The sequence below is a fragment of the Arachis stenosperma genome, chromosome 3 (genome assembly GCF_014773155.1).
Source record: "Arachis stenosperma cultivar V10309 chromosome 3, arast.V10309.gnm1.PFL2, whole genome shotgun sequence".
NCBI lineage: Eukaryota > Viridiplantae > Streptophyta > Magnoliopsida > Fabales > Fabaceae > Arachis > Arachis stenosperma.
Genome location: NC_080379.1, coordinates 110,922,710 through 110,947,223, shown reverse-complemented (window position 1 = coordinate 110,947,223; position 24,514 = coordinate 110,922,710).

Here is a 24,514-nt window from a genome sequence, read left to right as displayed (position 1 = left end):
GCTACTCGATCATCCGCAAAAGATAGCTCTCAGAAAGATCAAGATCCATTCACCAGAGAAATTATGAAGACCAAAATTCCAAAAGATTTCAAGCTTCCGGATATGACTCTATATGACGGCACCTCGGACCCCAACCATCATCTCAGCAACTTCAGAAGTGGAATGTACCTCACAGATGCCTCAGATGCAGTTCACTGCAAAGCCTTTCCAACAACTCTCACCAAGACAGCCATTAAATGGTTTGACAACCTACCTCCAAAATCCATCTCGAGTTTCGACGATCTGGCCAAGAAGTTCCTGGCCCGATTCTCCATACAAAAGGACAAAGCCAAATACGCACCTAGCCTACTAGGGATCAAGCAAGGAGATCGGGAGAGCCTTCGCAACTACATGGAAAGATTCAACAAAACATGCATTGACATACAAAGTCTACCAACAGAGGCTGCCATTATGGGCCTTATAAATAGCCTACGAGAAGGACCATTTAGCCAATCTATATCAAAGAGATACCCTACATCCTTAGACGAAGTACAAGAACGGGCACAAAAATACATCAACATGGAGGAAAACTCTCGACTTGGCGAAACCTCAAGGTTCGGTTCTGCCTACCGAGATAAAGAATCCAAGAAAAAAGAAGATCGCTCTGGAGAGAAAATAAAAAAATATCATAACTATACTCCTCTTAGGGTATCCTTGGTAGATGTTTACAAAGAAGTCTTCCATACAGAGAAAATCCCTCCAGCTCGGCCACTTAAAGGCAAAAGAGGAGGAGGAAATTGGAATGAATACTGTGAGTATCACCGACTTCGAGGGCATTCCACCAACGAATGCTTCGACTTGAAAAACGTCATAGAAAAACTAGTAAGAGAAGGAAAGCTTGATCGGTTTTTGGCCAATCGGGATGACGAACCAAGAAAAAGAAGAAGGGATGAGGATGTTGGACGATCTGAACGATCACCTCGCACACCGGAAAGACACTTTTACGTAATACACGGCGGATTTGCCGGAGGAGGAATCTCCAAATCATCCCGAAAGTGACACCTCAAAGAAGTATACCACGTCGAAGGAAAAAAGGAAGCCCCAGACATCCCAGCAATCACGTTTACCAAGGAAGACGCATCCGGAATCATCTCGGGACACGACGACCCCATGGTCATTACGATCATACTGGCAAACGCCAACCTTCACCGTATATTAATTAACCAGGGAAGCTCTGCCAACATCTTATTCAAAACTACCTTCGACAAACACGGTCTAGACAGAGCTAAGAGCATACCCGAACAGCCTGTTCGGACTAGGAGATGCCCCAGTTCAACCGCTGGGATACGTATCGCTGCATACAACCTTCGAAAAGGGGAACCAATCCAGAACACTCAAGATAGACTACATCGTGGTCAACATAAGCTCAGCCTACAATGCCTTAATAGGTCGGACAACGTTAAATCAACTCGGCGCAATAGTTTCAACCCCACATCTATGTATGAAATTCCCAACTGCGGAAGGGATATCTACGATAAAGGTAGATCAACAGATGGCACGTCGTTGTTATAACGAAAGCCTAAACCTCCGAGGTGAAGGAGGAGAGTTCCACACAATCGAGCTCAGTGGAGTTCAGGGGCGAGAAGAATTCCGACCACAACCCGAAGGAGAAGTGGAAAGAATCCAGATCGGAGACACCTCAGATAAAACAACTAATATTGGCACGATCCTGAAAGGAGACATAAAGGAATCGCTAATACGGTTCCTACGAGATAATGTTGATCTCTTTGCATGGAAAGCTGCCGACATGCCAGGTATTGATCCCGAACTAATGAGCCACAAATTGGCAGTCTATCCGGGATCCCGGCCGGTACAACAAAGACGAAGAAAACTTGGACCAGAACGAGCTCAGGCTGTAGAAGAACAAGTACAAGCGTTACTTGAGGCCAGGTTCATAAGGGAAGTCAAATATCCACTATGGCTAGCAAACGTCGTCTTGGTGAAAAAGTCAAATGGGAAGTGGCGAATGTGCACCGACTACACCGACCTCAACAAAGCCTGCCCAAAAGACCCCTACCCACTCCCAAGCATCGACGCTCTAGTGGATGCTTCACCAGAATATAAGTATCTCTCATTCATGGACGCATATTCAGGGTACAACCAAATCCCCATGTATCCACCAGATCAAGAAAAAACCTCGTTCCTAACACCGAAAGCAAACTACTGTTACATCGTGATGCCATTTGGTCTCAAGAACGCAGGAGCTACTTATCAAAGGCTAATGAATAAAGTTTTCTCAGATCACATCGGAAAAATCATGGAAGTTTATGTAGACGATATGTTGATAAAGACACAAAGCGAAGATACATTGTTATCCGACCTGACTCAAGTGTTTTACACTATCAGGAAACACAACATGCGGCTCAATCCCGCAAAATACACCTTTGCAGTAGAAGCTGGCAAATTCTTAGGCTTCATGCTCACACAAAGGGGGATTGAAGCAAATCCAGACAAGTGTCGAGCCATACTCAACATGAAGAGCCCAACCTGTATCAAAGAAGTACAACAACTCAACGGGAGGTTGGCCGCTCTATCCCGATTCTTAGCAGGAGCTGCGATAAGATCTCTTCCCTTCTATGCTACTTTAAGAAAGGGAAAACAGTTCGAATGGACGACAGAATGTGAGCAAGCCTTCTTAGACTTCAAGAAGTTCTTAGGACGGCCACCTATCCTATCTCGGCCACGAGAAGGAGAACCATTCATATTATATCTCGCAGTAGGGAGCCGGGCAATAGCCACAGCACTAATCAGAGAAGACGAACATGGGCAAAAACCCGTCTACTTCATTAGCAAAGCACTACAAGGATCCGAGCTGAACTACCAGAAAATAGAAAAGTTTGCCTACGCTCTGATCTTTACATCCCGGCGGCTTCGCCCATATTTCCAAGCGCATACCATTAAAGTTCGAACCAACCAACCCATAAAAGGGATATTGCAGAAAATAGATCTAGCAAGAAGAATCCTACAATGGGCAATCGAGTTGTCCGAATTCGACCTCCAATACGAGGCGCGTACAGCAATCAAATCGCAACACCTGGCTGACTTCATCGTAAAATTTACAGACATCCCAGAAATCCCCATAGAATGGAACATATACGTAGACAGATCCTCGAATAAAACAGGAAGCGGTGCGGGTGTGATCATTGAAAGCAACCAAGGAACTCAACTTGAGCTCTCCCTTAAATTCGGATTCCCGGCCTCAAACAACCAGGCAGAATACGAAGCACTATTAGCTGGTCTGAAGCTGGCTAGGGAGGTTGGAGCTCGAAAACTCAACATCTACAGTGACTCACAAGTCATCACCTCACAAATAACAGGAAGCTACCAAGCCAAAGATCCGACCATGAAAAAATATTTGGATAAAACCAAAGAACAGCTCGGACAACTCATGGGATATAGGATCCACCACATACCTCGAGAGCAAAATGCCCGAGTTGACGCCCTTTCAAAATTAGCCAGTACCAAACCAGGGGGCAACAACAGAAGCCTCATCCAGGAGGTATTACAGAACCCGTCAATAGCGGAAGAAGAAATAATCCTAGCCATAATAGGTCGGGATCAAGGATGGATGACCCCCATAATAAACTACCTCAAAACAGAAGAACTCCCCACAGATGAAAATGAGGCAAAGAGGCTGAAAAGGGAGGCACAGTACTACACTATCATAAACAACACGCTGTACAAAAGAGGGATATCAACACCTTTACTAAAATGCGTACCAACTTCCAACACAAAGGAAGTCTTGGAGGAAGTACACAGCGGCATTTGTGGTAATCATCTCGAAGCGCAAGCTCTCACCAAAAAGATACTCCGGGCGGGATTCTCTTGGCCAACTCTACAAAAGGAGGCAACAGAATTTGTAAGGACATGTCCACCATGCCAGAAGCATGCCAACTTTCACATTGCCCCACCAGAAAAGCTCATCAGCATGACCTCACCCTGGCCATTTGTGAAATGGGGACTTGACCTTCTCGGACCCTTCCCACAGGGATCGGGACAAGTAAAATTCCTCATAGTAGGAGTAGACGATTTCACAAAATGGATCGAGGCAGAACCCCTGGCCAACGCCACCGCTCAAAGAAGTCGAAAATTCCTATATAGGAACATTATTACGAGGTTCGGGGTACCATACTCCATCACCACGGACAACGGTACCCAATTTACAAAGGCTGGCTTCAGAAAATTGGTGGCCGACTTGAACATAAAACACCAGTTCACCTCCGTCGAACATCCCCAAGCCAATGGACAAGCCAAAGCGGCCAACAAAGTCATATTGGCCAGACTAAAGCGGAGGCTACAAGAAGCAAAAGGAGCTTGGGCCGAGGAACTCCCACAAGTCCTATGGGCGTATCGAACAACCACCCATTCTACTACAAAGGAATCACCATTCCGACTGGCATATGGAGCGGAGGCAATGATTCCAATAGAAATCGAAGAAGGATCTCCCCGAGTAGTCCACTACAATGAACGAGCAAACTCTCAACTTCAGAGAGAAGAGCTCGACTTGTTACCCGAAATCCAAGAAAGAGCTCGAATCAGGGAAGAAGCTCTAAAACGACGAATGGCTTCCAGATATAATCTAAAGGTAGTGCCGAGAAGTTTTGCAGAGAATGATCTCATCCTAATCAGAAATGACATTGGAATAGCTCGACCCGGAGAAGGAAAGCTGGCAGCAAACTGGAAAGGACCCTACCGAGTCATTGAAGTACTGGGGAAGGGCTACTACAGATTGTCCGAGCTTGATGGACGAGAGCTTCCTCGATCATGGCACGCCTGCAACCTAAGAAGGTACTACAGTTAGAAAAGGTAAAGGATCTCACTAAATGGATGCGCTCTTTTTCCTGAAAAGGTTTTTTAATGAGGCACCATGTCGAGACCTAGATCATACCCGACTTAAAGGAACAAGGAAATTCCCACATGTATATATTTGCATTTTTTCTTTGAATAAAGCTTATTTAGATATTCTACAAGATTCCAAGACGCATTAATCTGAAGTATTTATCGTCCGATTATAAAGCAACAGGTCGGCAGAAAGTGAAAAACAAATTCACTGCGCGACCACGATAAAGACAATTGTCCAATAAAGGTGAAAACGCGATTCACCCAAAGGACGATCTAAAGATGCCAACCATTTTCTACAAATCGGCAAAGATGAACACAGAATAATGTAAGAAGTTATCGAAAGCAATCCAAAAAAAGAACCTGACGAGGTCTTACGGATAGCTAATATAATAACTTAAAGACTAGCCGACGTTCAGAAGTCGGACCAAGTCAACCCAAATTATAAGTAAACCCTGGAAAGAGGTCTGGCCAACCCTATTAAAGAGGATTACTTTAACTTAGGAGGGCCTGACATAACAAAGTCAGCCCAAAACTAAAATGTTATACAAGTAGTCCCTGAAAGAGATCTAACAAAGATCCAAGAAAGAGGACTACGAAAAATAACTTAAAGGAGACCGATATAACCAAGTCGGACTCCTACCATTAAAAAGTTATCAAAGTAATCCCTGGAAGAGACCTGACAAAGGTCCAAAAAAGAGTATTACAGAAATAACTTAAAGGAGACCGACATAACCAAGTCGGACTCTTATCACTAAAAAAGTTATACAAGTAGTCCCTGAAAGAGATCTGACAAAGATCCAAGAAAGAGGACTACGAAAAATAACTTAAAGGAGACCGATATAACCAAGTCGGACTCCTACCATTAAAAAGCTATCAAAGTAATCCCTGGAGGAGACCTGACAAAGGTCCAAAAAAGAGGATTACAGAAATAACTTAAAAGAGACCGACATAACCAAGTCGGACTCCTATCACTAAAAAAGTTATACAAGTAGTCCCTGAAAGAGATCTGACAAAGATCCAAGAAAGAGGACTACGAAAAATAACTTAAAGGAGACCGACATAACCAAATTGGATTCCTGCCACTAAAAAGTTATCAAAGTAATCCCTGGAAGAGACCTGACAAAGGTCCAAAAAAGAGGATTACAGAAATAACTTAAAGGGGGACCAACGCATAAGAACCACTAAGAAACAAGTTGGACCCATAAGTCACAAACCTCAAAGGATCCAAGCTACAAACAATAAAACAAAGCAATCCGAAGAGGTCGAGATACAAGATTTCAAACATTAGTAGAAAACTGAAAAGATACCAAGTCAAAAAACTACCTCTGTTACTCCACAAAAGTTATAAGGCCCGGAAGGCCACCAAAACCTACCGTGAAGGGAAAGCGAGCTACCTTTTGTTTTTCAAAATAAAAAGTTGCTAAACAAGCAACTAGGAAATGTCAATGAAAAGTTTTAAAAGCCCACAAGCCGGGCCAACTATACATTCAGAAAGAGATCAGCAAACATCTGGAGCCTTCTTGGCAGCGTCAGGACAAGGGGAAGGAGGACGAATCTGAAGGGGCATGGCATCTACGGTTCCATCATCCCGGTTCAGAATCTGGCAATCCGGATCAGATGTAACGGGAGGAACAGAGGAGGTCGACACCTTAAGAGAAGGCACTGGGGGAGGATCAGCCTCATCATCATCCTGGTCATCAGGGACAATCTTACCATCCCTCACGATATTGTCCAGGCTGATGAGAGTCAAGTCGGCATCAGGAGCAACAACCCGGAACTGCTCCATCAGGTTCTCGGAGGCAGCAGTTACGCTACCCACAAGGTGACCTTGAAGCTCACCATAATTAACCCGAGCTGTTTCCAAATCTTCCCGAAGATGCATCAATTCCCTATAAGTCGAGACATAGCTATCCTTATGTTTCAATGCCATGTCTTCGGCCAGCTTCAAAGAAGCAGCAAGGGCAATAGAGCTGGCCTTCTCACCCTCCAGCTCTTTCTCCACCTTCGCCAACTTCACCTCCAACTCCTCCTTCAGACCCTTGATTCGATCAAATTCCGACTTGGCCACTTCCATAAAGGATTTTGTGGCATGAATCGGAATCCCCAGAATTGTTCGGAATATAGCGGCACCCATATGAGCCATCTTCACACTACTTTTAGTGATAAAATCCAGATGCTGAAGAAGAGAAACATCGTCTATAGAAAGCCCACCATAGGGGGCAATTTGCTGGTCGACAAACTCGATAGCATCAAAATCTGGGGCATCCAGGTTAAAGGGCTCGGATGACTTTTGCTTCTTACAAGGAAGGGCACCAGGAGCTGTAGCAGAAGATTGCGGAGGATCGACCAAGCGAACCCGAGGAATAGGAATTGCTTTCCTCGGCCCGGGAGAACTAGGTACAGGAGGTTTAACTGGAACCTGGGAAGATCCCTCTCCGGCCGCCTTGGCCGAAATGTTTAAAGCAGCAGTTGCCTTCTTCGCCTTCTTGAAGGCCTTCATAGAGTCATTATTTTTCGACATCTCTGAAGAACACAAAATCAACCACAAAAGACAAATTACAACATAGAAGAAGAAAAAAGCTCGGAAAGCAAGTATAAAATAAAGCAGACAGTACCCAAAGCAGCCCGAACCAAAGATGGATCACTCAAAAATCTCTTCGTATCCAGATGGGGAGGCTTCCCCTACAAATCTTCAAGAACAACTACAAAGGCCCGCTCAACCTTACTAAGCATTTCCCATGTGTAACGTGGCACTCTTACATTCTTTTGCCACTCTAGAGCAAAAGCAGGCTCGTCATTTTCATCAAGAAAAAAGGGGCGGGCCCCCTCGACAGCTCGAACTTTAAAGAAGTAGTTCTTGAAGTCCTTAAAGGACTCGTCATACGTCGCAAACACTTTATGGCCCTGGGCGGACCGGAAAGAAACCCAAGAAGCCTTCGTTTTTGAAGAACCGCCAGGCTTGGCAGAAACAAACAAGTAAAGAAACAGAGTCTGGGAAGGTGTTACATCTAGTTCACGGCAGAGAAGTTGAAAAATTTTAATAAAACCACAGGAATTGGGGTGAAGCTGGGATGGAGCTATATTATACAACCACAACAGGTCGGTTTCAAAAGCAGTAAAAGGAAAAGTAACATTCAACTGGCTGAAAAAGTATTCATAGGCATAGAAGAAGGGACGCTCCCTCTCAATGGAAGTCAGAAAGCAAACCCTCTCATCAGAATCAGGAGCAACAAGCTCGTAATCCCCCTCGCGAGCATTGTCACCACAAATCCTATGACGCTTCCTCAGCTCTGTGCAAAATTCAGCATCCACAACGGAAACACACAACAAAACAAGGGAGTTCAGCCAATCGGACATCCCCTCGGGAACTCTGGAAGATATCTCTACAATGTTATTGTGAGAAGACATGAGGCCAACTAAATCCTACAAGTAAGAAAAAAAGATAGGGGTTACTACAAATATCTCGGATAGGGAGAAAACAACTCGGTCAATACTTCTCAGATGATGAAACCACAAAAAGGAAAACCCCAAGACTCAAACCAAAGTCCTGGGGCATCCTTTGGAGGCAATAACAAAGCAATGATTCAAGAAATTTCTACAGCTTACACCCCGGCACTCATCAGAAAGAAAATAAAGTCTCAAAGGAAACAAAGGAAATACAAAGTCACCACCTTTCTACAGTCTATCAGCAAAAAGCATTATCAAACATCAAAAATGCCAAGCAAAAAATCACCAAAGACGCAAACTTTTTCAGAATCAAGCAAAAATCATCATCAAAGGCGCAACCAGAAGCGGCGACAACATGCAAAAGCCCTAAGAAAAGATTCAAGCAACGGGAAAAGCAAAAGACTCGCACCAAAAAACGAAGAAAATCCAGAACACACAAACAATCAGGCATGGTAAAGATCCCAACTTTCTCTGAGCAAAATTCAAATTTTCTACCGACATATAAAAGAACAGAGGAAGAAAAATCGAACCTGGAGAAATAGAAGAAAAATCTCGAAAGGAGAGCCGAAGAGCAGAAGCAACAAAGCCACCCCTTGAAGCGAAAAACCGCAAAGATAGAAGGAGAAAATCTGGTAATCACCCCTCTTCCACAGAGAGCAATGACAGAACAAACGTTGCAGGAAGAAGTTACGAAAGAAACAGAAAATGAGAGAGTAAAGGGAGAAGTTACGAAGAAAAGCGAAGAAGAGAAACCGTTTTTTGAGAAAATTCAAAATAAAAGCTAGGAGAAAACAGGGCAATTAATACCAATTAATGAAGGTACTAAACCCTTTTACGTTCCCAAAGCAAAGTGCTGATATAAAAACGCGCGCCTTTAGAGGAAAACGTTCTACATTCAAAAGATTCTACAAAAAGAAGAAATCGACAAAATGCTTGAGTTCGGCTTCGTCATGAAAGGACCGAAGTCAAAAACTTAACCTCAACAGAAAGACCGAGCTCAAGCAGGGGCACTGTTCATACCTTGGGTCGAGCTGTCCGACCCGGGATGTTCGACAGACAAAGCGACCAACCTCTTCAGGTCAGGACAACCCGACCTCTCCTCAAAGAGCTCGGCCAAGTCACAGGAAAGCCCAAACGAAGGGCCCAAATAGAGGAACGCGCCCCAAATCCAAGGGCAGCCCAAGCCCATAGAGATAAAGGCGGTTCCCTTAAAGATGACCTCCTGAAAGATAAAGATAAAGATAAGATAAGATAACTAACTTATCTTATCCGCAAGAGGCCACATCTCACCATTATAAATACACTGGAGCACCCAGGTATAACTCATACTCTGATTCTACTCAATACCTGCTTAATACCCTTGCTAACTTAAGCATCGGAGTCTCTTGCAGGTACCCCCCACCCTCCGAGGACGAAGGATCAGCACCACCACCAAGTCCAACAAGTCGGACACACCAGCTCCGGCCGATACCACCTGCCGGACACGTCGGTTTCGACCAACACAGACGATCTCATCCAAGATCGACCTACAGCTTCAGGTAACCCTCGGAACAAAACCTGACGAGGTCTTACGGATAGCTAAAATAATAACTTAAAGACTGATCGACGTTCAGAAGTCGGACCAAGTCAACCCAAGTTATAAGTAAACCCTGGAAAGAGGTCTGGCCAACCCTATTAAAGAGGATTACTTTAACTTAAAAAGAGATCGACCTAACGAAGTTGATTTCTTACAAAACAAAGTTATAAAAGTAATCCCTGAAAGAGACCTGACAAAGGTCCAAGAAAGAGGATTACAAAAATAACTTAGAAAGAGATCGACCTAATGAAGTCGGTTTCCTACAAAACAAAGTTATGAAAGTAATCCCTGAAAGAGACCTGACAAAGGTCCAAGAAAGAGGATTACAAAAATAACTTAGAAAGAGATCGACCTAACGAAGTCGGTTTCCTACAAAACAAAGTTATAAAAGTAATCCCTGAAAGAGACCTGACAAAGGTCCAAGAAAAAGGATTACAAAAATAACTTAGAAAGAGATCGACCTAACGAAGTCGGTTTCCTACAAAACAAAGTTATAAAAGTAATCCCTAAAAGAAACCTGACAAAGGTCCAGGAAAGGGGATTACAGAAATAACTTAGAAGGGGACCCACGCAAAGGAATCGGTTACGGAGCGCCAAAAATACGTACAAAAGCGAGAAAATCTAGAAACAAGTCGGACCCACACAGACACAACTTCAAAGTATCCAAGCTATAAACAATACGTACAAAGCAATCCTGAGAGGTCGAGCTGCTAGGTTCCAACATTCTCAGAAAACAGAAGAGATAACAAGTTATAAAGCCTCGGAGGCCATCAGAACCTACCTTAAAAGGATAGCGAGCTACTCTTTGTTTTTCAAAGTAAAAGTTTTAAGAGCCCACAAGCCGGGCCAACTACACAAATATCCAGAAAGAGAAGGAGAGGGCACCATAGGGACCGATTTGCTGATCCACAAATTCAATGGCATTAAAATCGGGAGCATCGAGGTCGAAAGGCTCAGCTGTTTTTTGTTTTTTATTGGGAGGAGCAACAGAAGGAGCAGCAGAAGTAGGATCCACCAGACGAACTCAGGGAGTAGGGATCACCTTCTTCACCCCAGGGGAACTCGGCACAGACAACTTCACGCGCACTTGGGAGGATCCTTCCCCAGCCACCTTGGTCGAGATGTTTCTAGCAGCAGTCACCCTCTGCGCTCTTTTAAAAGCTTTCATGGATTCATTATTCTTCATTGCCTCTGCAAATAAAACAGAAATTAAGCTACAAGTCGGAAAAGACAGTCACAAGCAATATAAACAGATAAAAAAGGAAACACAAAATACCCAGCTCAGTTTGAAGAAGAGAGGGATTGGTTAGAAATTTCTTTGTGTCGAGATGGGGAGGTTGACCCCAGTGTTCTTCCAAGACAGTCACAAAGGCTCGCTCAGCCTCATCCAACATTTCCCACGTATATCGGGACACCCTCACATCCTTTTGCCATTCCAAGGGAAAACAGGCTCGTCATTCTCATCCAGAAAGAAGGGCCGAGCTCCTTCAACAGCTCGGACCTTGAAAAAGTAGTTTTTAAAATCACGGAATGACTCGTCAAACATGGAAAATACCTTCTTTCCCTGGGTAGAGCGAAAGGAGACCCAAGCTGCCTTCTTTTTTACCACTCCGAGCTTAGTCAAGACATACAAATAGAAAAAGAGAGATTGGGAAGCAGGGATACCAAAACCATTGCACAATAATTGAAAAATCTTTATGAAACCCCAGGAATTAGGGTGAAGTTGAGAGGGGGCGACATTGCAGGAGCATAACAGGTCGGCCTCAAATGTAGTAAAAGGAAGGATGATACCCAGTTGACCAAAGAAAAAGTCATAAACATAGAAGAAAGGGCAATCGTCAACAACCCGAGTAGAGAAGCAGACTCTTTCCTCAGAGGAGGGAGGGACAAGTTCATAGTTCTTCTCATCACCAGGATTACTACAGACCCTATGAAACTGCCTAAGCTGCGCACAAAACTCGGAATCAACCAAAGAGACACATATAAGAACCATTGAGTCCACCCAATCAGCCATGCCCTCAGAAACCCGTGAAGGCATCTCTACAATGTTATTGCGAGAAGACATGAGGCCAACTAAATCCTACAATAAGAAAAGAAGAGTGGATTACTAAAAAAGCATCTCGGACGAGGGGCAAAACAACTCGACGGACCAACAAAAAAGGAAAGCCCCAAGATTCAAACCAAAGTCTTGGGGCATCCTTTAGAGGCAGTAACAAAGCAAGGATTCAAGAAATTTCTATAGCTTACATCCTGACACTCATCAGAAAGAAAATAAAGTCTCAAAGGAAACAAAGGAAGTAAAAACACAAAGTCACTACCTTTCTACAGTCTATCAGCAAAAAGCATTGTCAAACATCAAAAATGCCAAGCAGAAAATCATCAAAGACGCAAAATTTTTCAGGATCAAGCAAAAACCATCATCGAAGGCGCAACCAGAAGCGGCGACAACATGCAAAAGCCCTAAAAAAAAGATTCAAGCAACGAGAAAAGCAAAAAGACTCGCACAAAAAAAAAACGAAGAAATTCCAGAACACGCAACAATCAAGCACGGTAAAAACAGAAAGATCCAAACTTTCTCTGAGCAAAATTCAAACTTTCTACAGACATATAAAGAAACAGAGGAAGAAAAATCGAACCTGGAGGAATAGAAGAAAACCTCGAAAGAAAGCCGAAGAGCAGAAGCAACAAAGCCACCCCTTGAAGCGGAAAACTGCAAAGATAGAAGGAGAAAATCTGGAAATCACCCCTCTTCCACAGAGGACAATGACAGAACAGATGTTGCGGGAAAAAATTACGAAAAAAACAGAAAATAAGAGAATAAAGGGAGAAGTTACGAAGAAGAGAGAAGAAGAGAAACCATTTTTGATTGAGAAAAATCAAAATAAAAACCAGGAGAAAACGGTGCAATTAATGCCAATTAATGAAGGTATTAAACCCTCTCACGTTCCCAAAAGCGGAGCGCTAATATAAAAGCGCGCGCTTTTAGAGAAAAACGTTCTACATTCAAAAGATTCTACAAAAGGAGGAAATCGACAAAATGCTTGAGTTCGGCTTCGTTATAGAAGGACCGAAGTCAAAAACTCGACCTCAACAAAAAGACCGAGCTCAAGCAGGGGCACTGTTCATACCCTGGGTCGAGCTACCCGACCTGGGATAATAGACGACAAAGCGACCGACCTCTTCTCAAAGAGCTCGGCCAAATCGACAGAAAAGCCCAGTAAAGGGCCTAGAGAGAGGAACACGACCCAAATCCTAAGGCAACCCAAGCCTGCAGAGATAAGGGCGGTTCCCTTGGAGATAAAGATGACCTCACTCAAATATAAGATAAGATAAGATAACTAACTTATCTTATCTAAAAAGGTCACTCCACACCATTATAAATATGCTAGAGCACCCAGGTATAACTCATACTCTGATTCTACTCAATACCTGCTTAATACCCTTGCTAACTTAAGCATCAGAGTCCCTTGCAGGTACCCCCCACCCTCCAGGGACGAAGGATTAGCACCACCACCAAGTCCAACAAGTCGGACACGGCGGCTCCAGCCACTATCAACAAGTCGGACACAACAGCTCTGACCAGTACAGAAGATCTCGTCCGAGATCGACCTACAGTTTCAAGTAACCCTCGGAACAGCTCCTTTATATACTTGATGTAGGAAGGCATTTGCTGGAGGGCCTTAATGAATGGTATATTTACATCAAGAGATGCAAACATGTCGAGGAACCTTGAATACATTCTCCCTGCTACACCACTCTTAAGCCTTTGGGGGAAGGGTGCATATGGGTTCAGTATCTCTCTCTCCTTCAGCTCTTCCTTGAGTGTGAGTTGAGGTGCAGAGTTTTTTTCTTCATGATTTTCCTTTGGACTTTCTTGGAGGTGTTCTACTTCCTCCATACTCCTCTCATCACTTGTGGTGATCATCTTACATTCTTCCCATCTTACTTTCTTTGTTTCTCCTCTTGGGTTCTTCTCTATGTCACTTGGAAAACCATTTGAGCTAGATACCCTACTTGAGACTCCAGTCTCTTGATGTTTTCCCCTTGGTTTTTGATATTGGCTCACACTTCCTCCTTAAACACCTTATTGCCTTGGATTTCTCTACATATGTCTTCAAATAGAGTCTCAATCTTTGAAAGTCTATCCTCGGTTAGTGATGGTGGGTTGGGATTAGGTGGTTGTTGATAGGACCTCTGTGAGGGATGTTGGTGAGTTGCATTGTTGTTGGGGTTGTGGTTGTGGTGTCTCTTGTCTTGGCCTTGGTCTTGTTGATTTCTCCACCCAAAGTTGGGTGATTTCTCCATCCAGAGTTATAAGTTTTGGAGTATGGATCATGGATTTGCCTAGGTGAGTTTCCAACATAGTTGATTTGTTCCCAGTCACCTTCTTCTCCTATATTCACTCCTTCTTGAGCTGATGATGAAGTGATGACTGCTGCAACTTGGTTTTCCTCCACCTTCTTGGTAAGATCTGCTAGCTGCTTGGTGATCATCTTATTTTGAGCTAGCAATGCATCCATGTGGTTCAGCTCCATTATTCTTCGAGTATTGCTTCTTTTAGAGGCATATAAATATTCATTCTCAACTACTGTTTTAATGACATCTATGGCTTCTTCAATGGTTCTTTTCTTGTTTAGAGAGCCCCCTGATGAATAGTCTACAACCTTCTTTGACTCAAAAGAAAGACCTTCACAGAAAATGTGAAGTTAAACCCATTCATTGAACATATCTGGTGGGCATCTTCTTGTTAAGTCCTTGAACCTCTCCTATGCCTCACAGAGAGTCTAACCATCTTGTTGCTTGAAGGTTTCCACCTCAGCTCTCAGCCTGTTAATTCTTTGAGGAGGGTAGAATTTTGCCAAAAACTTGTTCACCACATCTTCCCAATTTGTCAAGCTCTCTTTTGGGAAGGATTCAAGCCATTTGGATGCTTTGTCCCTGAGTGAAAAAGGGAACAAAAGCAGCCTATAGACATCGGGTGGACTCTATTAGACTTCACAGTGTCACAAATTCTTAGGAAGGTGGTTAGATGTTGATTGGGGTCTTCTTGAGCACTTCCTCCAAATGAGCAATTGTTCTGAACAAGGGTGATTAGCTGGGGTTTTAATTCAAAGTTGTTGGCATGTATGGTGGGCTTTTGGATGCTACTTCCACAGTTTCCTGGATTTGGATTGATGTAGGAGCCTAGAACTCTCCTTTCTTGCCCAGCATGGTTTGCAGGGCCTTATCTAGCATGGTTGTGGGCTTCTCCTTCATGATTATTTTCTAGGTTCTCCTCCATGTTGGTTTTAAAATACTCTTCCTCTTCCTCAGCACCAACAACTCCTTTCCCTCTTGCTTCCCTCCTTAGTCTCCAAAGGGTTCTTTCAGGTTCTGAATCGAAGGAAGTTGAAGCTCCCCCTCTTCTCCCTATCATACAACTAACAAAACACACAGCAAGAGATGAAATGAAGAAGTTATTCTTGTTAGAGTGATTGTTAGTGTGAGTGGTGCAAATTATCAAACAGTTAATGGGTTAGTGAGCATAATTGTAAATAATAATAAAGAAAGAAAGAAAACAGAGGGGGTATAAGGGGTGAGGAAGAAACGAAACCAACTGAAAGTAAACAACTGAATAAAGTAAACAAATAAAAGAAAAAAATGCTCAATCTAATGAACTTCCAACTTAATCATTGTTGATACAAAATCAATCCCCGGCAACAGCGCCATAAACTTGATGCACGAAAACTTGTCTCTCAACAAATTTCCCTTCGGCAAGTATACCGAATTGTCATAAAGTAAAAACTCACAATATAGTGAGGTCGAATCCCACAGGGATTGATTGGTCAAGCAACTTTAGTTGGAAGAATATGCTAGTTGAGCTAAGTAGAATGTAGTTTGAGAATTGCAGAAAATTAAATGGCAGGAAAGTAAATAGCAGAAAATAAAGTGCAGAATCTCAGATGAGAATTTGGGGAAATGAGCATGTAAATAAATGGCAGAAAGTAAAGATAATGCGTAAGATCAGAAATGGGGAATTTATTGGGCTCAGGAGATGTTGTATTCTCCGGATCAATTTCATTTTCATCTCTTCCTCAATCAAAACATCTATTGATCTCCTTGGCAATCTTAAGTGATTGGGTTCCAATTCCTTGGCAACCCAATCTCTCTAAGCTTGAATAATTGACCAATTCCTTGATTTAATTGCTCATGGGAAGAGATGAAATGTGGTCACTGATTATACAACATGTTTTTCCAAATCAAAGTGTTGGGAGGATTACATATCACTATATCCGCCCAGACCCCAATTTGGTCCAACATGAGAAAGCAATTCTAGCATGATCTCCTCATCCCTTTTCCAAGGCTCAAAGGAGATCCAATTATGGAGAGTTTCCTTTCCAAGACAACTAACCAATTGAATTAATATTGAAAGCTTTCTAGTAAATCAAAAGAGAAGAAAGAAGAAGAGAATGAAAACTATAATTGATCCACCAAATTACAACAGAGCTCCCTAACCCAATGAAAGGGATTTAGTTGTTCATAGCTCTAGAAATGGAAAATGGCAGAAAAGAATCCATACTTAGCTAAAAGTGCAGAAAAGTAAATATACAGAGGGTAGTTCTCCAAAGTGCCAATCTTCTCTATAGTTCAAAACTACTCCTATATATACTACTTCTCTTGATCTTCTAGTGAGTTCTTCAAGTCTTGGATGTAGGCCTTAGATCTTGAGTTGAAGTAGTTACAATCTTTAGTGGGCTCAGCTTGCAGAAAAGTATGAATTAGGCATGGGCGTTAGTAAAGTTAACGTTAAGTGACATTGTGGATTCGAGAATGTTAGTGGCAATCACCTTTTTCACTAACGTTCCAACCCCATATAACCCACGTTAACTCCAACGTTAGTGACACTAACGTGACCACTAACGTTGCCTTATAAACCTTCACAAGCGTTATTGGGACTCACCTTTCCCAATAACGTTGCCTTGTGCCCCTTGTCCCTACGTTAGAGTTCACGTTAGTGTAACTAACGTCGCTCTTAACATGGGTATGCCTCATCTTCGAGAGCGTTAGTGGCACTCACCTTTGTCACTAACGCTCCAAGTGCCCCTACTCTCCATGTTAGAGCTCACGTTAACTAAGTTAACGTGGTAGTAAATGCCATCTCCAACGTTAGTGACAAAGGTGAGTGTCACTAACGTTGGCTCATCAATCCTAGCTCCACGTTAACTTTCACGTTAGTGGTCTTAACGTGACCACTAACGTGGCCAATGCTAGTTTGATCCAACGTTAGTGACAAAGGTGAGTGTCACTAACGTAGGCATTGTTCCTTTCTTCCACGTTAGAGTTCACGTTAACTAAGTTAACGTGACTCTTAACGTGGTTCATTGCCACATTTTGGAGCATTAGTGGTGTTCACGTTTACCACTAACGTTGGAGCTTTCTTTGTCTCCACGTTAACTACCACGTTAATCTAGTTAACGTGGCAGTTAACGTGGGCTTATGATGGCTTCGCAGGCGCTATTGGTGATCACTTTTCTCATTAACGTTGCAAGCTCTTTCCCATTCCACGTTAGTGGTCATGTTTACTAGGTTAACGTGGCTACTAACGTGGCTCTTCCTTGCTTCCTTTGTCCTGAAATCAAGCAAATAAAGTGCATCAAAGCTCTAGCCAAAGTCATGAGATTATGCATCATCAATTTGTCACTCAATTCTTGCAAAATCCTCATGAAATCATGTAAAATTCACAATAGTTGCTTGAATCAAGGTGTGAGTGTATTTTCATCCAAAACTTGCCTTATTCTCTAAGAAAATGCATGAAACTACCCTAAAACAGTAAAGAAAAGGTCAGTGAAACTGGCCTAGATGCCCTGGCATCAAGGTAGACATTATACTTACTTTAAGCATAGGATTAGACATAGTGGGTTGGTCCCTCATAATTGTCAATATATGGTTTGTAGACAATGATGGTGATCTCAATTACCTATGTCTAGCCAAGAGTTCTTTTCCTTTATTTATTAGTTCTTGTCATTTACTTTCTTGTTTTTATATTTTCTAGCCAATTATAAAATCAAACCCTCTTGTTCTTCATAGCCAATAATTGATCACTTCATTGAAATTTCTTGTGAGACGACCCAATGTTTAAATACTTCGGTTAATTTTTATTGGGGTTTGTACTTGTGACAACCAAAACTTTTAAAATTTGATTTGAGTATTGTTAGTTGGTTGGGAACTATACTATCAATGGAATTATTTTGTGTGAAATTCCTAACCATATGAAATACTTTCTTTCAGCGTGCCACGCCTAGAACTCAAGTGGCACGCCCAGAATATGAACAAGTTTGGCATGCCATGCCCCGAACATCAAGTGTCATGCCCATTGTGTTGAACCTTCCACTCCCCTCTGCTTAATTGAATGGGCGTGCCACGCCTTCGATCTGGCGTGCCACGCCCCTTGTAAATGATGGGGTTGGTGTGCCACGCCCATCCTGGCGTGCCATGCCCCTTGTGGGTTTTTAAGGTTACTCTCTGGAATGTATAGTTGGCGTGCCACGCCTGGCCCTCGCATTCCACGCCCATAGTAAAGCTTGTTGTCCCTTCTTTGGAGTTTATAGTTGGTGTGCCACGCTTGGCCCTGGCGTGCCACACCCATTATGCTTTATCTCCTTGCCGTGCCACACCTGGCCTTGGCGTGCCGCGCCCATTGAAAGCTTCATGGACTCTCCTCTGGAATTGTTAACTAGCGTGCCATGCTTTGTAGCTGACGTGTCACGCCCATATAAACTCTTTCACTTTGCTCTCTGGACTTGTTAATTGGCATGCCACGCCCATTGGCTGGCGTGCCATGCTAATCCCTGAAATCACTTAAAACACATATCAAGGCATCGAATGGTAATAAAGGATAATTAAATTTAATATTTCTAAAGCATAGAAAACATGTTTTTACATATATCATATCATGAGGAAGGAATTGTAAAACCATGCAAATAGTATGAATAAGTGTGCAAAGACTTGATAAAAGCCACTCAATTGAGCACAAGATAAACCATAAAATAGTGGTTTATCACATGCCCATTCAGTTTGTTGGCGTTTGCTCTAATAAGTGGCATGCCCAGCACAAATGCCTAGCTTCTCTTTATTGCTTCCTTCTTCTTTTGTTGCTCTTTTCACCTGAAACTCAAACAAAACTCATTTCAAAGAAATGTACAATAAAATTCATTATTTAGTTCATGAAATTGTATTAATTGAATGAGATTTCACTATTTTAATGGTCCTTTTAGATAAGAGAAAGAGGTAGATGATGCAAGTCATCACAACACCAAACTTAAGTTTTGCTTCTCCCCAAGCAAATCAATGTGAATTGTTCTTAATTGATTGAGACTTGACCCTAAAGAGATGCACTCTCAAATAGAGATAGAGGCTAAACATTAATTCATGCATGAACTTTCTTATCATCATATCACAATGAACTTCTAGACTTTTGAGGATCTCTTTTAAGTGCTTGCCTTAAGAGCCCTTTCTATTGATTGTCACCATGAAGTAGTAAGATTTGTTATTATTTTTCTTTTCTTTTCATTCCTCTTTTGTTTCCTTGATTGACCACGACTTTAAGTATTTTGTCTCAAGATGACCCTTTAGGTTAAGCTTTTAATTAGCACTCCCAAACTAGTTGGTTTTAGGGTACTAGGTGTTGAAACACCCTTAAGAATTTACTTGCTTAGGTCTCTCTTCTTGACACATCTTCACCACAAGCATCTACTAGGATCTTGGCTTTTTAAGCTGTTTGTTTCTTTTCTTTTTATCCTAGTAGTTGATGCTCAGAGCCTTGGGTTTTTTGCTTACTACTTTTTGGTTCTATGGATATTCAAGGGTCATCCTTGGCATCTACTTATTATATCTTCCATGTCTAATTGTTCATTATGATCTATTCACTTCCAGATTCTTTTTTTTTCATGATTACCTACTTTGTTCCTCATCTCTTAATCTTGAATTATCTGACTTGGGTCTTAGTCTCTTGCTCTTGTTTTTGCAACAACTCATCATTGATTTTTTTTTAAAAGACTTGCTTTTATTGATGTAATGTAAACTTAACACAAAGACATTTTCTTTCTCAAATAAAAAAAATAGAAATTCAAAGGACTCATAGAAAGCCTGTAAAACATAAAAAACTAACAACACTACTATATCAAAGTATACTACTAAGCAGAAATTCAAAAGAGTAAATTCAACCATGGGACTCAACAACCTTGTATTCTTGAGCAACTTCAATGCATAGGCTCTTTTCCTTTTATCCTTCTTTTTGGAGGACTCATCACCATCCTTCTTTGTGGAGGCTCCCTCTTGTGCAGGGGTGTCTCTTGGCTTCCAAAAGCCTAGCCTCCTCATATAAGTTCTTTCATCCTCTTTGTGCTTGGCTAGTATCTCTTCTTGCCTAGCACTCAGCTCTTCCATACCTTGCATGAATGTTGGATAACCAGGGTAAAAGGTGGCCACCGTATTACACAAGTGATTCAGCTTCGCTTGTGTGTTAATATCATACTGCCTCCTTGATGTGGTCCTTACCTCATATAGGGACCTAAATTCAGCAAGGCTCTTCTGTTGCACTTGGTTTTGCTCCATGATTTTATTGAGGCTGCCTTACATTTCTCCCCAGTAAAATTGTCCCTGCTGCTCCTAAATGTACTACACACTCCCTTGGAGTTGCTGGATACTTTCTTGCATTTGGTCCCATTATTTTTGTTGCTCCCTAAGTTGAGTTACATCTTCTCTCAAATGGTTGATGTCCCCTTGCATTTGGTGAATGTTTCCTTGCATCTCCTCCTAATTAAAGCATTCCGGGAATTGTTCATGGAATTATGGAAATGGTGCTGGTAATTGTGGAAATGGTGCTTGAACATAAGCTTCTTCTTGTTGTGGTGGCCCTTGTGGTCTTGGCACATGAGCCCTATGTTCTCTGGTTTTTTGTAGTGGGTTGATGGCCACCACGTTCTCCATCTTTTTGGGAGTGATTGGTTGTCTTGCTCAACCAAATTCTCATCAATGACATTCTCCACTCCAGCCTCATCACAAAGCCTCTGGATGATGCTTGGGAAGGCCAATCTTGTGCTATCTTTGGTGCTCTTCAGTACCCTATGAATATTGTTGGCTATCATCTCCCCCACATTGATGTTTTCCCCCTTCATAATGCTGTAGATTAATACAGCCCTTTCCAAAGTAACCTCCGAAGTGTTGGAGGTGGGGTTGAGGGATCTTCTCACAAAGTCTAGCCACCCTTTGGCTTGATAGCTCAAGTATCTTCTTCTAAACTGGTTTGGCCTTCCATCATTCTCATTGATCTAGTGGACATTGACGACACAAATTTCATTCAAGATGTCTTCAAACCCAGGATCAATTTGTTTCACCCTTTCTTCATAGCATCGGGTGGAACTTGTGCGCTTTACCATCAGCATTCTGTCTAGGTTGGCAGGGCTACAGTCAATGCTCTTCCCCCTCACATAGCTTTGGTAGTCATATGGTTGCCAAGGTTGAGAAACGGCATTGGCATAGAACTCCCTCACCAAGCTTTCTACCACCTTCTTAAGTGGGTTGCATAAGAGTGCCCATCCTCTATTGTTGATTTTTATGTTGATCTCCCTATGCTCATCTCTCCCTAGTTGGAAGCCAACCTCAAGGATTATTTGCTTCTCACTCACCCACTGATAAACCGTTATTTTGTGATTCATATTGTGTTTAATTGTGTGGTTTTATCAAGTCTTCGCCCACTTATTCATATGATTTGCATGTATTTACAATTCATTTCTAAAAATATTCTATGATTGAAAACTTGCTTCCTAAAGACCTTTTAGTTGTAAATTTTTACTTTCCTTCGTACCATTCGATGCCGTGATCTGTGAGCTAAGTGTTTCAGGCTTCATAGGACAGGAAAGGTGTAAGGAATGAAGAGGAAGCGTGCAAAAGTGGAAGGAACACAAGGAATTGAGGAGATGACCAGTGGTGCACAAAATTGCAATCACACTTTTGCAATCCACACAACTAACCAGTAAGTGCACTAGGTCGTCCAAGTAATACCTTACGTGAGTAAGGGTCGAATCCCACGGAGATTGTTGATTTGAAGCAAGCTATGTTTATTTTATTATTCTTAGTCAGGAGATCAATTATTATTATCAGTTTGAATTACTAAAAAAAAAATAGAAGAGCGTGAAATAATTACTTGTTGTGCAATAATGGAGAATATGTTGGAGTTTTGGAGATGCTTTGTGGTGACAAGTCATCATATACCCATTTTTCAAGCTAATTTCACTTGTTTTGTTAGCATTTATGCACTTTCTTGCATCCTAAGTAAGTGATTTGGAGTGAAAATGCATAACTTCTTTAAATCAAACAACCACCATGAAATTAATGTTAAATCATGAGGTTTAAGCTAATTTTAATTGAATTTTAATTGATTTATAAGCCTCTTGAATTTAGTGATACTTTGAGTGGTTGTTTTGGTTTATTGTAGGTGAAGAAAAGAAAAAAAGGAAAAGCGTGGCCTAAGGAAATGTGACCCAAGGAGAAGGAAGCGTGGTCAAAAGAAGGAAAAGTGTGCCGCATGCAATGGGGGAGGCAAGCATTGCCCTCCACAAGGGCACACTGCCCTCTAGGAGGGCAACATAAGGGAACAAGGCAAAGAAGGCAACTCTGCCCTGCCCACTACAAGGGCAGAGCACAAATTTGTGCCTTGGAATCAAGAAGAAGAAAATGTTGCCCTGCCCTCCACAAGGGCAGTATCGGGCACACAAGGGGAGAAAATCAAAGTAAAATATCTCCAAATGCTTGCCACAAGAGTTGAACACGGGACCATGAGGAAGCAAGGAACTAAGTTCCATTACCGTGCCAAGAAACCAAGAAAAATGAATGAGCATGTGTTTCTGCCCGGATTCGAACACGGGACTTCATTTTGGAAACACTACCCTGCCCTCCGCGAGGGCAGGGCAGCATTTTGTTGGTGCATGAATCTGGCGCACCAAGGGTCAATTCTGGCGCACCAAGGAATGAGTCTGGCAGCATCAGCACGCACCGTGGCACATCTCTGGCGCACCAATTTTTCCTGCCCTGCCCTCCGCGAGGGCAGGGCAGCGTTCTGCGCACCAAGACCGCACCAGCCCGCACCAAGCCGCACCAACACGCACCAAATCCTGCCCTGCCCTCCACAAGGGCAGGGCAGCCTCCTGGGAGCTATTATTTTTGGGCCGAAAATTCAATTAAAATTCCAATTTAATTCATTTCTTCACCAAATCAAAAGCCCATCCAAATCCCAAAATCCAAGAATAGAAAGTGTATAAATAGGAGCTAGTTTGATGTAATTAGGACTTTTGACCTTTACTTTGAACTTTTAGCTTTGCTTTTGAATTTGGCACTTTCTTTGAGCTTTGAGCTTTTGCACTTTCCTTGAGAAACTTGACCGAGAGTTCAGAGAATTGGGGAGGAGAATTGATCTCTCTTCTTCCGCATTCTTGCCTGAGCACTTTTAATTTTCTTGTTTTGAGTTTTGGGTGTGAAGAGTTGAGGAAATTCTGTCTCAACCTCCATTCAAAATCTCTTTAATCACTTTCTGCATAATTAAATTCAATTTCAATTTCCTTTACTGCTTCTTCTTCTATTTCTTGTTAATTGCTTTGAGTACTTGGATCTAGGAAGGTAATTGAGATCTAGGCTCTGCTACCTAGTCTCTTGAGCCCTGAGATCCCAATTTATTTTTGGTTCTTCTGTGAACCTTGCTGCACTTAAATTCCATTTTCTGTCTAAGTTCCAATTGCTTCTAATGCAATTTCTGTTCTATTGATTATTGCTACTCAATTTCTCTTGTTTAAATTCTGCAATCCCTGTCCTCAAATCCCTTTTACATTCAAGCAATTTATATTCCTTGCAATTCAAGTTACTGCAATTTACATTTCTTGCACTTTAAGTTTCTGTCATTTACTTTCTTGTTCTTTAAGATTCTGCTAGTTTACTTTCATGCTCTTTAATTTACTGCAATTTTCCCTTCCCCCTTTACATTCCAAGCAATTTTACTTCCTTTTAAACACAAATCACTCAACCAATACTTGATTCGCTTGACTAAACCAACCACTAAACTAAAATTGCTCAATCCTTCAATCCCTGTGGGATCGACCTCACTCATGTGAGTTATTATTACTTGATGCGACCCGGTACACTTGCCGGTGAGTTTTGAGTCGGATCGTTTTCCGCACATCAAGTTTTTGGCGCCATTGCCGGGGATTGAAATAGATTGACAATGATTAAGTGAAGTGGAGGTCTAGATTAAGCACTTTTTCTTTTCTATTTATCTAACACACTAACTGTTTGAATTTTTGCTTAAACTAACTAAAACCTCATTCTAGCAATAGATTGAAGTTTTATTGATTTTCTGGATCTGTGTGTTTATTGTTGTGTTTTTGTATGTCAGGTACAGGAAGATCTACCCCTGTCCTCTCTGAAATTGACCAAAGAACTCTTCGAAGAATAAGAAGAGCTGAAAGAGGAAAGAACGTTATTGGAGAGGAAGAATCTGAGGAGGAATTCCAAGAAATGGAAGGAGATCCCTCAAATCCCAATCAACCAGAAGGAGGAGCCAATAATAATCAACATCAAAGA